Raw genomic sequence first — 15845 nt, 5'->3', positions numbered from 1 at the left:
ACTTTGAGAAATCATATTGACTTGTTGAGTCAATATTTTGTTCTGAGCCAATATGGCATTCAGAGTGTCAATCTCAAGAACTCCTTTCTTCTGACTAGTCCCATTGTTCACAGGATTCCTTTCAGAAGTGTACATGAATTGGTTATTTGCAACCATTTCAATCAGCTCTTGAGCTTCTGTAGGCGTCTTCTTCAGATGAAGAGAGCCTCCAGCAGAGCTATCCAAAGACATCTTGGATAGTTCAGAGAGACCATCAGAGAAAATACCTATGATGCTCCATTCAGAAAGCATATCAGAAGGACACTTTCTGATTAATTGTTTGTATCTTTCCCAAGCTTCATAGAGGGATTCTCCTTCCTTCTATCTGAAGGTTTGGACTTCCACTCTAAGCTTACTCAATTTTTGAGGTGGAAAGAACTTTGCCAAGAAGGCATTGACCAGCTTTTCCCAAGAGTCCAGGCTTTCTTTAGGTTGTGAGTCCAACCATGTCCTAGCTCTGTCTCTTACAGCAAAAGGGAATAGCATGAGTCTATAGACCTCAGGGTCAACCCCATTAGTCTTGACAGTGTCACAGATTTGCAAGAATTCAGCTAAAAACTGATGAGGATCTTCCAATGGAAGTCCATGGAACTTGCAATTCTGTTGCATTAGAGAAACTAATTGAGGCTTAAGCTCAAAGTTGTTTGCTCCAATGGCAGGGATAGAGATGCTTCTCCCATAGAAGTCGGGAGTAGGTGCAGTAAAGTCACCTAGCACCTTCCTTGCATTGTTGGCATTGTTGTTGTTTTCAGCTGCCATGAGTTCTTCTTCTTTGAAGATTTCTGTTAGGTCCTCTACAGAGAATTGTGCCTTAGCTTCTCTTAGCTTTCGCTTCAAGGTCCTTTCAAGTTCAGGATCAGCCTCAACAAGAATGCTTTTGTCTTTGCTCCTGCTCATAAGAAAGAGAAGAGAACAAGAAAATGTGGAATCCTCTATGTCACAGTATAGAGATTCCTTGAGGTGTCAGAGGAAAAGAAAATTAGAAGACAGAAGTAGAAAATTCGAACTTATCAAAGAAGATGGAGTTCGAATTTTGCATTAAGGAATAGTGTTAGTCCATAAATAGAAGGATGTGAGAAGAAGGGAAGTGATTTTCGAAAATTAAGTAAAAGATTTTGAAAACATTTTGAAAAACCTTAATTGATTTTCGAAAACTAAGAGTGAGAAAGAGGTAAAGTGACTTTTGAAAAAGATATTGAAATTAGAAATCAAAAAGATTTGATTGAAAGCTATTTTGGAAAAGATGTGGTTAAGAAGATATGATTATTTTTAAAAATATGTGATTGAGAAGATATGATTTGAAAAACATTTTAAAAAAAGATTTGATTTTGAAAATTAATGACTTGGCTATCAAGAAAAGATATGAAAAGGCAATCTACTTGAAATGTTGAATCAAATCATTAATTGATAGCAAGTATCCTTAAAAATGGAAAGAAATCAATTTTGAAAACATATGATTGAAAAGATATGATTTGAAAAAGATTTGATTTTGAAAAATTTTGAAAACTTGAAAAAAAATTGCATTGAAAACAAAATCTTCCCTCTTGTGCCATCCTGGCGTTAAACGCCCAGAATGGTGCACATTCTGGCATTTAACGCCCAAAATACTACCCTTTTGGGCGTTAAACGCCCAACCAGGTACCCTGGCTGGCGTTTAAACGCCAGTCTGTCCTTCTTCACTGGGCGTTTTGAACGCCCAGCTTTTCTGTGCAATTCCTCTGCAGTATGTTCTGAATCTTCAATTCTCTGTATTATTGACTTGAAAAGACACAAATTAAAAATAATTTTGGATTTTTAATAATCAAAATGCAACTAAAATCAAATAACAATGCATGCAAGACACCAAACTTAGCAGTTTGTATACTACTGACACTAATGAGAATGCATATGAGACACATAAATACTCAAGTCAAGAGAATTCAAAGATCAGAGTAAGAAATCATCAAGAATTACTTGAAGATCCTTAAGACACATGAATGCATGCACTTGACACCAAACTTAAAATGAGACACTAGACTCAAACATGCAATATTTTTTTGTTTTTATAATTTTGTAAAAATTTTTTGGATTTTCGAAAATTAAGTGGAAAAAGGTATCAAAATTCTTAATGAGAATTCCAGGAATCATGCAATGTTTAGTCTAAGACTCCGGTCCAGGAATTAGACATGGCTTCATAGCCAGCCAAGCTTTCAAAGAAAGCTTCGGTCCAAAACACTAGACATGGCCAATGGCCAGCCAAGCCTTAGCAGATCACTGCTCCAAAAGCAAGATTGATAGAAATCAACAAGCTCTTGTGATGATAAGTTGAAACCTCGGTCCAATGAAATTAGACATGGCTTCACAACCAGCCAGACTTCAATAAATCATCATGAAACTCTAGAATTCATCTTCAAGAATTCCGAAAGAAAAAAAATACCTAATCTAAGCAACAAGATGAACTTTCAGTTGTCCAAACTCAACAATCCCCGGCAACGGCGCCAAAAACTTGGTGCTGTTGCCGGATCAGAAATTTGGCACTGATGTTACCGGACCAAAAGCTTGCCGAAAACTCGAACAATCCCCGGCAACGGCGCCAAAAACTTGGTGCACGAAATTGTGATCACTACTTTTCACAAATCAATTAATCCCCGGTAATGAATCCAAAAACTTGGTATTCAGTACCATGGCATAAACACAACTTCGCAGAACTAACCAGCAAGTGTACTGAGTCGTCCAAGTAATAAACCTTACGCGAGTAAGGGTCGATCCCACAGAGATTGTTGGTATGAAGCAAGCTATGGTCACCTTGTAAATCTTAGTCAGGCAAACTCAAATGGGTATGGTGATATACGAATAAAACATAAAGATAAAGATAAAGATACTTATGTAATTCATTGGTAGGAATTTCAGATAAGCGTATGAAGATGCCTTCCCTTCCGTCTCTCTGCTTTCCTACTGTCTTCATCCAATCCTTCTTACTCCTTTCCATGGCAAGTTTAAGCAAGGGTTTCACCGTTGTCAGTGGCTACCTCCCATCCTCTCAGTGGAAATGTTCAACGCACCCTGTCACGGCACGGCTATCCATCTGTCGGTTCTCAATCAGGCCGGAATAGAATCCAGTGATTCTTTTGCGTCTGTCACTAACGCCCCGCCCTCAGGAGTTTGAAGCACGTCACAGTCATTCAATCATTGAATCCTACTCAGAATACCACAGACAAGGTTAGACCTTCCGGATTCTCTTGAATGCCGCCATCAGTTCTAGCCTATACCACGAAGACTCTGATCTCACGGAATGGCTGGCTCGTTTGTCAGGCGAGCACTCGGTTGTCAGGCGATCAACCATGCATCGTGTATCAGGAATCCAAGAGATATTCACCCAATCGAAGGTAGAACGGAGGTGGTTGTCAGTCACACGTTCATAGGTGAGAATGATGATGAGTGTCACGGATCATCACATTCATCAAGTTGAAGAACAAGTGATATCTTAGAACAAGAACAAGCGGAATTGAATAGAAGAACAATAGTAATTGCATTAATACTCGAGGTACAGCAGAGCTCCACACCTTAATCTATGGTGTGTAGAAACTCCACCGTTGAAAATACATAAGAACAAGGTCTAGGCATGGCCGTGAGGCCAGCCTCCCAATGATCTAAGAACTAGATGTCCAAAGATGATCCAGAGATCTCAAAGTGATCAAAAGATGAAAATACAATAGTAAAAGGTCCTATATATAGAGAACTAGTATCCTAGGGTTTACAGAGATAAGTAAATGACATAAAAATCCACTTCCGGGCCCACTTGGTGTGTGCTTGGGCTGAGCATTGAAGCATTTTCGTGTAGAGACTCTCCTTGGAGTTAAACGCCAGCTTTTATGCCAGTTTGGGCGTTTAACTCCCATTTTGGTACCAGTTCCGGCGTTTAACGCTGGAAATCTTGAGGGTGACTTTGAACGCCGGTTGGGGCCATCAAATCTTGAGCAAAGTATGAACTATCATATATTGCTGGAAAGCCCAGGATGTCTACTTTCCAACGCCGTTGAGAGCGCGCCAATTGGGCTTCTGAAGCTCTAGAAAATCCACTTCGAGTGCAGGGAGGTCAGAATCCAACAGCATCTGCAGTCCTTTTTAGTCTCTGAATCAGATTTTTGCTCAGGTCCCTCAATTTCAGCCAGAAAATACCTGAAATCACAGAAAAACACACAAACTCATAGTAATGTCCAGAAAAGTGAATTTTAACTAAAAACTAATAAAAATATACTAAAAACTAACTAGATCATACTAAAAACATACTAAAAACAATGCCAAAAAGCGTATAAATTATCCGCTCATCAGTTAACGTGGGAGCTAACATAAGAGGCAAGGGTGGTCGACAACGTTAGTGACACCCAACATTGTCACTAACGTTGGAAGCAACCACAAAACCCCAAGGAGCCACGTTAACTTTCACGTTAACTTAGTTAACGTGGAAAGCTAACGTTGATGAGTGAAAGATGAGCCAACATTAGTGACACTCAACATTGTCACTAACGTTGGGGATGGCTAAGAATGGCCACGTTAAAAGCCACGTTAACCTAGTTAACGTGGGACTCTAACGTGAGACATAGGGGCACACTGGAACGTTAGTGACAATGTTAAGTGTCACTAACGTTCTCAAAGGTTGGCAAGGCCACGTTAGAAGCCACGTTAACCTAGTTAACGTGGGCTCTAACGTGAGGCAAAGGGGTACATTGGAACGTTAGTGACAATGTTGAGTGTCACTAACATTCTCGAACTCATACTTTCACTAAAACGTTAACACCCCCAACGCCGTGAGCTAAAGTCTCGGCCCACTTCACACTTTCTCTCTGCAAGTAAAACCAATCCCAAATGAAGAAGAGAACTACTTCAAAGCTCAAGCAAGCAAGCCCACAATTGTCAAACAATCAAGGCTACAAGAAGCATCTAGAATAGGAATTTTCATTTAAGTGTAATTTGCTTTTAATTTCATTTTGTAATTTAGGAGAGCCTATATAAAGGCCTTAGTTTTTACATTCAAGGAATTCTGGAATGAGGGATTGACGAGGGGTCTTCGGACTCCCTCCCCTCACACACTTTTCTTTCTCTTTCTTTTCTTTGTAATTTTCATTTTTATGAATTTTGAAGTTTCAATTTCAGTTTTAATATTCATCTTTACTTTTATACACTTTCTTTCTTTTCTATTTTGTTAGAGCAATGACCAACTAACTCTTTTCATTGGGTTAGAGAGCTCTATTGTGATTCAACGGATTAAGTGTAGTTCTTATTCTTCTTCTTCTATCTTTTCTCTTGATTTTGCTTGAAAGATTTCGATCTTCATCCAATTGGGTAGTTATCTTGGAAAAGAAGCTATTCATACTTGGATCTCTTCTGAACCTTGGAAGAGGAATGAAGAGATCATGCTAGAAATGCTTTCTCATGTTGTACCAAATTGGGTTTGGAAGGATATGTGACTATAATCCTCCAACATTTCATTTGGGAATGCATGTGGTATTGATGTGTGGAAAACGATCCAACACAAAACTCACCGGCAAGTGTACCGGGTCGCATCAAGTAATAAAACTCACGGGAGTGAGGTCGATCCCACAGGGATTGAAGGATTGAGCAATTTTAGTTTAGTGGTTGATTTAGTCAAGCGAATCAAGTATTGGTTGAGTGATTTTGTAGCCAACAGTAAGTAAATAGCAGGAAAGGTAAAGGGAGAGGGAAGAATTGCAGAAATTAAAAAGAACTGAAAGTAAAGGTGCTGAATCTTAAAGAACAAGAAATTAAATGACTGAAACTTAAAGTGCAAGAAATATAAATTGCAGTAACTTAAAGTGCAAGAAATATAAATTGCTTGAATGGAAAAAGGGAGTTGAGGACTGGGAATTCAGAATTTAAGCAAGGGAAATTAAATTGCAGCAATTATCAAAGCAAGAGATGATTTGGAAGTAACTAGAATTCAAACAGCAAGGGAAATTAAATTACAACAGGGGTTCACAGAAGAACCAAAAGGAAAATGAGATCTCAGGGCTCCAGAGACTAGATAGCAGAGTCTAGATCTCAATTGCGTTCCCAGATCCAAGTTCACAAAGCAATTAACAAGAAATTAAAGATTGAAGCAGTAAAAGAAATTAGATTCAACTCAATTATGCAGAAGGGAAATTAAAGAGATCTTGAATGGAGATTGAGACAGAAATTCCTCAATTCTTCACACCCAAGACTCAAACAAGAAAACTAAAAAGTGCTCAAGCAAGAACGAGGAAGAAGAGAGATCAATTCCTCTTCCCAATTCTCTCAAATCTCAGTTCCTAGCTCTCAATGAAGTCTCAAAATTCAAAAATCAAAAGAAGGTTCCAAAGTCAAAAGTAAAAGAAAAAGCTCCTATTTACATCAAACTATTTCCTATTTATACACTTTCTATTCTTGGATTTTGGAATTTGGATGGGCTTTTGATTTGGTGAAGAAATGAATTAAATTGGATTTTTAATCCAATTTTCAGCCCATGAGAAAGTGGCTTCCAGGAGGCTGCCCTACCCTTGTGAAGGGCAGAGCAGGAAATGGTGCGTGCGGCTCATTGTGTGCGTGCTTGGTGTGTGTGATGCATCAAGATGCTGCCCTGCCCTTGTGGACGGCAAGGCAGAGTTGCCATGGTGCGCCAGATGCTGCCCGTGCGTGCTGCTGCTGGCCGAGACTCCCTTGGTGCGTGCCAATCTTGTGCGCTGGCCGTGCTCCACAAAATGCTGCCCTGCCCTTGCGGAGGGCAGGGCAATGTTACCAATGGTGAGGTTCCAAGTTCGAAACTTGGTGGAGGCACACGCTGCTTCTTTTTCTTTGGTTTTCTTGGCACCAAAGTAATGCTTAGTTCCTTGTTTCCTCATGGTGCCGTGTTCGATCCTGGGAGAATGAAAGCAAGCCGATTTTTGCTTAATTTTATTGTGCTTGAGCGCTACTCCTTTCCTCTTTGTCCTTGGGTTCGAAACCCATAGGAAGCATTATGAAGCAATTTCTTTTGAATTGTTCTTGGGTGAAGCCCGATATTGCTCTTGAGGAGGGCAGGGCAGAGTTTTTGCTCCCTTTGGTCCTTGGCATCAAATTGTGCTCTGCCTTGTTGTGGGCAGGGCAGTGTTGCTTTTCAAAGTTTGGCTCATTATGTTACTCTCCTGGAGGGCAGTGTGCTCTCCTGGAGGGCAGTGTAGCTTCCTCCCTTCCATGCGCCACACTTCTTATCTCTTGGCCACACTTCTTAAGCCACGTTTTTCTTCTTTTCTTCCCTTCTTCACCTACAAGAAACCAAAACAACCACTCAAAGTAACTCTAAATTCATAAGGTTTATAATTCATTAAAAATCAATTAATTCTTGCTCAAACCTCATGATTTAGCATCAATTTAATGGTAGTTGCTTGATTTAAAGAAGTTATGCATTTTCTTTCCAAATCACTTACTTAGGATGCAAGAAAGTGCATAAAGACTAATAAAACAAGTGAAATTAGCTTGAAAAATGGGTATATGATGACCTGTCATTACAACACCAAACTTAATTCTTGCTTGTCCCCAAGCAAGCATCAAAACTAAGAGAAAATGAAATGAACAAGAAGAGCAATTATATCCTTATTAGGCATGTAGCAGAACTTGATTTATGGAGTTTTTATGCAGATAATGACAACCCAAGTTATTGTTTGCTATTACATAATATACATTTTTCCTCAAAGGCTTACTAAACTTGCTGTTATAAGGTTTACTCTTTAATTACTCCCTTGCTAACTTTTCTTTTCTCATTTTGCTTAACAAGCTTATTATTCTTTGAAGGATCGGTGTCTAATGTTGCAGTAGTAGCCTTTGGCTTTATTTTTTACTCAACATCTTTCCACCACAGACACATGGCTCACTATTTCCTCCTAGGATCATTGATGCCCAGCATCTCTTTGGATAACTAAATGTTCTGTATCTAAGTTGCTCTTTATTGTGGACTTTCAATTGGTCATCCCAAATCAGTTGATCTAAGTGACCGGGTTTTGAAATACCCCTCAAAATTTACTTATCCAAGCATATCCTAGTACAAGAACACCACAGGCATGTGTCCTAGGGTCCAAGCTATTGGTGTCCAGCCTTTATTCTTTGTTTTTCTTGCCACATTGGCTTTTTCTTCTTCCTTTTCTTTCTGTTTTATTTTGTTCTCAAGGGATTTTTTTCTTTACTGATAAGAACCTTTATAACAGCAAGCTAGCTCACACTTCAATGAAAATGATACTATGCAGCAATTATTTCATGAGTTATGCATTTAATCAAACACATACACCACCATTAATTTCCATTCTAACTTATGCAACATTGGATATTTACTTTTCAATTCAAACAATTCTCTTTTATTCAAGCATATGGGAAACAAAACAAAATTCAGCTAGGTGATGGATGACAAGCAATATGCAGATTTAGCATTTCTCTAGCTATTTATTAAGTGACTAAAAAAAATTGCATGAAGTAAAAGAAATAAACAATGGAGGCATATCATGTTTCAGACATGCATCTCCTTATTAGAGACATGAAAGAGTAAGTATGAAAGAACTTTGCCACCTTCTAATGATTGTGGCTGCTGCTTGATTCTCCCTTTTTCTTCTTTCTCTTTCCTAGCTTGGAGTAGTCTCGGACTTCTTCACTAGGACATCTTCTATCCCAAACAGAATCCAAGAGCCCTGAGAGTCCAACTTCTTCCAATCTGTTAAGTGTTAGCTCCGTATAATGATGAGACCTTGCTTTTTGCTTGGCGTTAAATTCAAGGCATTGCTCAAATGGCTTGATCTGTGGATTGAGTGTTGGCAAATTGTGGGTCAAGTACTCCAACCTTGCTTGTATGTTTTCATCACTCTCCATTCTTTGCACATATCTAACTTCTTCCATGGTGTGATGAATATTCTTCCATTGGTACAGGTTGTGACTATATTCCCCTGCTTTAGCTTGACTAAAATACAGCTTATCATATGATTCTTTGAATTCTTTGTATTACTCCCCTTGTTCTTCAAGAATCTTTGTGTGAAATTCTTGCTGTTGAGTCATCATTTGTTGTTGCCAACTCTCTTGCCTCTCCTCTATTTGACGCTGCCAAGCTTCTCGTTCCTCTTTATCCCTCAAATATTGCTCCTGAAACTCTAGATGGGCTCTAGATATTGCTATTGGCGCCCTTGATTTTGCTCTTGTTGAGTTTGCATGAGTTGCTGAGATAGCTCTTCAATTGTTCTTTGTAGCTGGCTCATGTCTATGGCACCATGAACTTGACTTCGTCCTTCCTCTCTTTGTGATCTCCTTTGTCTGGGAGCTACCACCCCCTCTTGATCATCTTCTTCATTCATTCCTTCCATACTCTTCTTGGTGATTTGTTTCCCCTTTTTCACTTTTTCTGTGTCCTCATCTTCAAAGATCACTCCAGCTTTATTGCATAGCTTGAGGATGGTACTTGGATGTCCAAGACCACTTGATTTACTTGTGCTGTTAGCCATCTCTTGAATACTGTCGGCTATGAGTTGTGCGAGGTTGACTTCACCTCCATGTAGGATGCAGTATGTCAAGAGTGCTCGTTTGATTGTGACCCAAGAGGCGTTTCCAGTAGGGAGGATAGACCTCCTTACTATCTCATACCATCACTTGGCCACAGGAGTAAGATTTATTCTCCTCAAGTGGCTTGGAATTCCTTTTGAATCTCTTTCCCAGTCTGTATTTTCCGCACATAACCCTTGCAAGATCTCATCAAGATTGTTTTCCATCTGCAATCTGGTCTCATAACTAGGCTCTGCATAAGTTATGGTTCTCAACTTTAGGGCCCTAGTGATGGCTGCTGGACTGAAATTCACTTCAACTCCTCTGACATAACTTGTGTAGGGGGCACTATCTTTGTTCTCTTTTACAGCATTTGCATAGAACTCCCTGATGATGACAGCACTGATGTCAACGAGAGGAGCACATAAAAGTTCCCACCTTCTTTCTTTAGTGATTTGCCTCATGATGGGGTATTCCCCGTCCTTCAACTCAAGGCCCTTCTCATAAATAACATTCTTTGTCTTCATGAATCTATGATATCTCTCTTCATGGAACTGGGACCTAAATTTTCTTGTATCATATGATGGAGGCTCGGTCACCATTGGTTCCTTTCCTGGCCTTCTTTTTGAACTTGAGGCGGCCATTAGATTTGAAGTGAAAAGGAGGGAAAAATGGAAGTAAGAGAAGAATGTGTTGTGTTTGGGATGATGCTCGGTTTTGTTGTGCAAGAGAAAAGAATTGTTGGCTTTAGTTTTGGGAGTAGAGGAGATTATGGTTTACAAGTGAAAGTGGTTTGTATGAATGTATAAGCCATTTAGTGCTAACGGCTATTTATATGCCGGTTCTTCAAACTTTCTAACAAAACCAAAATAAATGAGGGGGGAGCTCATTGGTGATCATAAAGGGTTGAGATTGAGTTGAACATGTAGAGGGCTTATGGATTTGAATGGCTTGCATGCATTGTTAAGGCTTGACGAGGATCCTCTTCTCATTGGTTGCATGTATTTAGATGTTCGATGGTGCATGCATGCAGATTCTACTTCCCAAGGAGCACATTTCTCTAGGCACATGTGACCACTCCTCACTTAGCTTGTCCTAGCCGTGGCCCGTCCTTGTATTTGTCTCAATCTCTTCCTCCTAAATAAACCAAAACAGCTAGCCTTAGAACATTAATATACGTTGGCAAGTGATTTGCAATAAAGAAGAAAGTTGTTTTTTTTTTCATAAATGATCAATTGTGTCCCTTAATAAGAAATGCTAAAGGTTGGTGAACACCAAACTTATCTCTTACTAAGGGAATGGCTTAGCAATGCAGATAATTCTTCACAATTGATATATTTTATATTTCAAAATATAATGATGCATGATCCTTTTCTGTATGATTTTGATTCCATGAATAGGAAATGATCTTCTGAACAGTGTTACACATGCAGACACCAAACTTAGTGTTTGGTCATATGCTTCATCAAAAATGATTATGCATATGTTCTAAGAATAGCCCCCCTTCTTTTCAAAAACAAATATTGGGTGTGCCTTAAGGTACACCAAACTTAGAAGTCTGACTTATGCTCTAAAATAATGTATGCATTTATCAAGTATGAAAGTTCAAAATCATGCTCAGGTAATCATAGCTTATTGGATAAATGTAAAGACAGAAATCTTAAATCATGGGTTGCCTCCCATGAAGTGCTCTTTTATTGTCACTAGCTTGACATTGAACTCCCTTTAGGGCGGGTGATGCTGGTGATGTCTCAACATGTCCCCTCTCACTGTAAGCTTTCTCTGTGTGCCTTGATGCTCAATTTCAATGTGCTCAAGAGAAAGTACTTGGTTGACAGTGTAATGATCTTCTGTTCCCAGCTGTTGATATACTAGTTGCACCTTGTCACCTTTGGAAAATCCTTCAATTGGGATTTTCTTATTTTCCACCCTTTGTAAGCCTTCTTCTTGTTCTTCTTCCTTTTCCTTGTCAGTATTTCTTCCTTAACAGTGGCTTTAGTTGTGACATTTCCCTTATTGTTTATTATCCCAGCTTCTTTTTGAATTCCTTCTCCTCCTTGCACCTGCTTATCCTTCTGTTCTACTGTGTTGATGGTTGTTTGCCAGGGAAAACAGTCACTACTTGTTTTTGTCTCTTCATCATTTTGTGGTTCTGGGAACACCTTCAGGGTGATGCTTTCCTTATACATCCTGAGGGTTAGCTCTCCCTCCCCTACATCTATGATGGCTCTAGCAGTGGCTAAAAATGGTCGACCAAGTATTATGGAGTCATTCTCTTTGTCTGCTGAATCCAAGATCACAAAGTCTGTAGGAAAAATGAACTTGTCGACCTTAACTAAAAGGTTTTCAATCACTCCTTTGGGATGTACCACTGATTGATCCACCAGTTATAAGGACATTTGTGTTGGCTTCATTTTTCCTATGCCAAGCTTCTTTACTAAAGAGGATGGAATCAGATTTATGCTTGCTCCTAAGTCACACATCCCCTTGTCGATGAATAGATTTCCAATGGTGCAAGGTAGGAAGAAACTTCCTGGATCTTCAAGTTTGGGAGGGAGCCCCTTCCTGATTAGTGCACTGCATTCTTCAGTGAGCAGCACAGTCTCTTTCTCATTCCAACTCCTTTTCTTGTTGATGAGTTCTTTTAAGAATTTGGCATACAAGGGCATTTGTTCCAGTACCTCAGCCAAGGAAATGTTGATCTCTAACTTCTTGAAAGTCTCAAGAAATTTAGAAAAGTGTTGGTCCTTAGTCTCTTTGTGGAATCTTTGGGGATAAGGCAGTGGAGGTGTCAAGCTCTTCTCCACTTGATGTTGTCTTAGGTTTGGTTCTTCCATGAGCTGCTTTCCCTTCTTTAAATTTTGTGGTCTATCTTCTTTTTCTTGAGGTTGATTCTGAGGGTGCTTGCTTGCTGTTGCATCTTCATCATTGGCTGCCTCTTTTTCAACTTGTTTCTTGTCACTTCCCTTGGGTTTCTTGGTGGCTTCTTCATCTCTCAGCAGGATTTTTCCACTCCTTAACTGTATTGCCTTGCACTCCTCTTTTGGATTAGGAATGGTGTCACTTGGTAGTGAGCTTGATGGTTTTTCAACAGAAATCTACTTGGAGATTTGCCCAATCTGCCTCTCTAGGTTCTTCATGGAGGCTTCTTGGTTCTTTGTCGTCAATTCTTGGTTCTTCATCGTCTTCTCCATGAGCATCTCTAGATTAGTAATCCTCTGAGAGTCTTGTGGGATTGGTTGGTTTTGGGGTGTTGATGGATGATGGTAGGTGTTTTGGTTAGTTGGGTGGTTATTGGGTGGATAATGGTTAGAGTTGGGATAAGTGTTTTGTGGTTTTCTGTATATGTTTTGGTTAGTGTTTGGCTGGTTGTTGTGGTTTGTGTTTTTCCAATTGTTTTTAGTTGAGTTCTTTTGCCATGGCTGCTGAGTTTGATTGTGGTTGTCTCCCCATCTGAGGTTGGGATGGGTTTTCCTAGAGGAATTGTAAGTATCACCATAGACTTCAGATTCAGAATTTTGGTTGTTCATATAGTGCACTTGCTCTTGTTGTTGCTCCTCTTGAGTTTCTTCTTTTTGCACCCAAGTAGTTGATGATTGGCTTGTGGCACTCACTGATGCAACTTGAAGGCTGTCAATTCTCTTGGCCATCTGCTCAAACTGTTGTTGAATTTGCTGCTGCATCATTTTGTTCTGAGCTAGGATTGAATCAACTCCTTCCAACTCCATTACTCCTCTCCTTTGTGATGGTTGGCGTTGCCTTTGGTGAGCAAAGAAATGCTGGTTGTTGGCCACCATATCAATGAGATTTTGAGCTTCTTCTGTAGTTTTCATGAGTTGTAAGGAGCCTCCAGCTGAATGATCAAGTGCCTCTTGAGCCTTCAGAGTAAGTCCTTCATAGAAGTTCTGTAGCTTGTCCCACTCAGTGAACATCTCTGGTGGACATTTCCTTAGCAGTGCTTTATATCTTTCCCATGCTTCATATAAATTTTCAGCCTCCATTTGAGTGAATGTCTGCACCTCAGTCTTCAATCTTACGATCCTTTGAGGGGGATAAAATTTGGCAAGAAACTTGCTCACCAAATCATCCCAAGTGTTGATGCTCTCCTTTGGAAATGTTTCTAGCCATTGAGTGGCTTTGTCCCTGAGAGAGAATGGGAACAACAGCAGCTTGTATATGTCAAGGTGCACTCCATTGCTCTTAACTGTGTCACAGATCCTCAAGAAAGTGGATAGATGTTGTTTGGGGTCTTCCAATGGTCCTCCTCCAAAAGAACAGTTGTTTTGGACCAAAGTGATGAGTTGTGGCTTTAGTTCAAAGTTGTTTGCATTGACATTAGGAGTAAGAATGCTACTCCCACAGTGTCTAGCATTTGCAAATGTGTAGGAAGCCAGTACTCTTCTTTGTTGTGGGTTATTGTTAGCTCCTCCTTCTGGTTGATTGGGATTTGATGGATCTCCTTCCATCTCTTGGAATTCCTCCTCATATTCTTCCTCTCCAATGATGTTCTTCTCTCTTTCAGCTCTTCTTAATCTTCGAAGAGTTCTTTGGTTAATTTCAGAGAGGATAGGGGAAGATCTTCCTGTACCTGACATACAAACACACAACAAGAAACACACAGATCCAGAAAACCAGTGAAACTTCAATCTATTGCTAGAATGAAGTTTTAGTTAGTTTAAGCAAAAATTCAAACAGTTAGTGTGTTAGTCAAAAATTAAAGAAACAGAAAAGAAAAAAAGTGCTTGATCTAGACCTCCACTTCACTTAATCATTGTCAATCTATTTCAATCCCTGGCAACGGTGCCAAAAACTTGATGTGTGGAAAACGATCCAACACAAAACTCACCGGCAAGTGTACCGGGTCGCATCAAGTAATAAAACTCACGGGAGTGAGGTCGATCCCACAGGGATTGAAGGATTGAGCAATTTTAGTTTAGTGGTTGATTTAGTCAAGCGAATCAAGTATTGGTTGAGTGATTTTGTAGCCAACAGTAAGTAAATAGCAGGAAAGGTAAAGGGAGAGGGATGAATTGCAGAAATTAAAGAGAGCTGAAAGTAAAGGTGCTGAATCTTAAAGAACAAGAAATTAAATGACTGAAACTTAAAGTGCAAGAAATATAAATTGCTTGAATGGAAAAAGGGAGTTGAGGACTGGGAATTCAGAATTTAAGCAAGGGAAATTAAATTGCAGCAATTATCAAAGCAAGAGATGATTTGGAAGTAACTAGAATTCAAACAGCAAGGGAAATTAAATTGCAACAGGGGTTCACAGAAGAACCAAAAGGAAAATGAGATCTCAGGGCTCCGGAGACTAGATAGCAGAGTCTAGATCTCAATTGCGTTCCCAGATCCAAGTTCACAAAGCAATTAACAAGAAATTAAAGATTGAAGCAGTAAAAAAAATTGGATTCAACTCAATTATGCAGAAGGGAAATTAAAGATATCTTGAATGGAGATTGAGACAGAAATTCCTCAATTCTTCACACCCAAGACTCAAACAAGAAAAGTAAAAAGTGCTCAAGCAAGAACGAGGAAGAAGAGAGATCAATTCCCCTTCCCAATTCTCTCAAATCTCAGTTCCTAGCTCTCAATGAAGTCTCAAAATTCAAAAATCAAAAGAAGGTTCCAAAGTCAAAAGTAAAAGAAAAAGCTCCTATTTACATCAAACTATTTCCTATTTATACACTTTCTATTCTTGGAATTTGGAATTTGGATGGGCTTTTGATTTGGTGAAGAAATGAATTAAATTGGATTTTTAATCCAATTTTCAGCCCATGAGAAAGTGGCTTCCAGGAGGCTGCCCTGCCCTTGTGGAGGGCAGAGCAGGAAATGGTGCGTGCGGCTCATTGCGTGGGTGCTTGGTGTGTGTGATGCATCAGGATGCTGCCCTGCCCTCCACGAGGGCAGGGCAGAGTTTCCATGGTGTGCCAGATGCTGCCCGTGCGTGCTGCTGCTGGCCGAGACTCCCTTGGTGCGTGCCAATCTTGTGCGCTGGCCGTGCACCACAAAATGCTGCCCTGCCCTTGGGGAGGGCAGGGCAATGTTACCAATGGTGAGGTTCCAAGTTTGAAACTTGGTGGAGGCACACGCTGCTTCTTTTTCTTTGGTTTTCTTGGCACCAAAGTAATGCTTAGTTCCTTGTTTCCTCATGGTGCCGTGTTCGATCCTGGGAGAATGAAAGCAAGCCAATTTTTGCTTGATTTTATTGTGCTTGAGCGCTACTCCTTTCCTCTTTGTCCTTGGCTTCGAAACCCATAGGAAGCATTATGAAGCAATTTCTTTTGAATTGTTCTTGGGTG

General features: G+C 39.8%; 1 non-coding gene across 1 annotated transcript; it reads left to right on the top strand.

The window, feature by feature from the left end:
- Positions 1-285: 285 nt before the first annotated feature.
- LOC112793347 (small nucleolar RNA R71) lies at positions 286-393 on the top strand. The gene has a single exon (XR_003198044.1). It is a non-coding gene; the product is annotated as a small nucleolar RNA R71 (small nucleolar RNA).
- Positions 394-15845: the final 15452 nt, after the last annotated feature.

The sequence above is a fragment of the Arachis hypogaea genome, chromosome 3 (assembly GCF_003086295.3).
Source record: "Arachis hypogaea cultivar Tifrunner chromosome 3, arahy.Tifrunner.gnm2.J5K5, whole genome shotgun sequence".
NCBI lineage: Eukaryota > Viridiplantae > Streptophyta > Magnoliopsida > Fabales > Fabaceae > Arachis > Arachis hypogaea.
The sequence above is the reverse complement of the archived record's forward strand: the minus strand, read 5'-3'. Positions and strand labels throughout refer to the sequence as shown.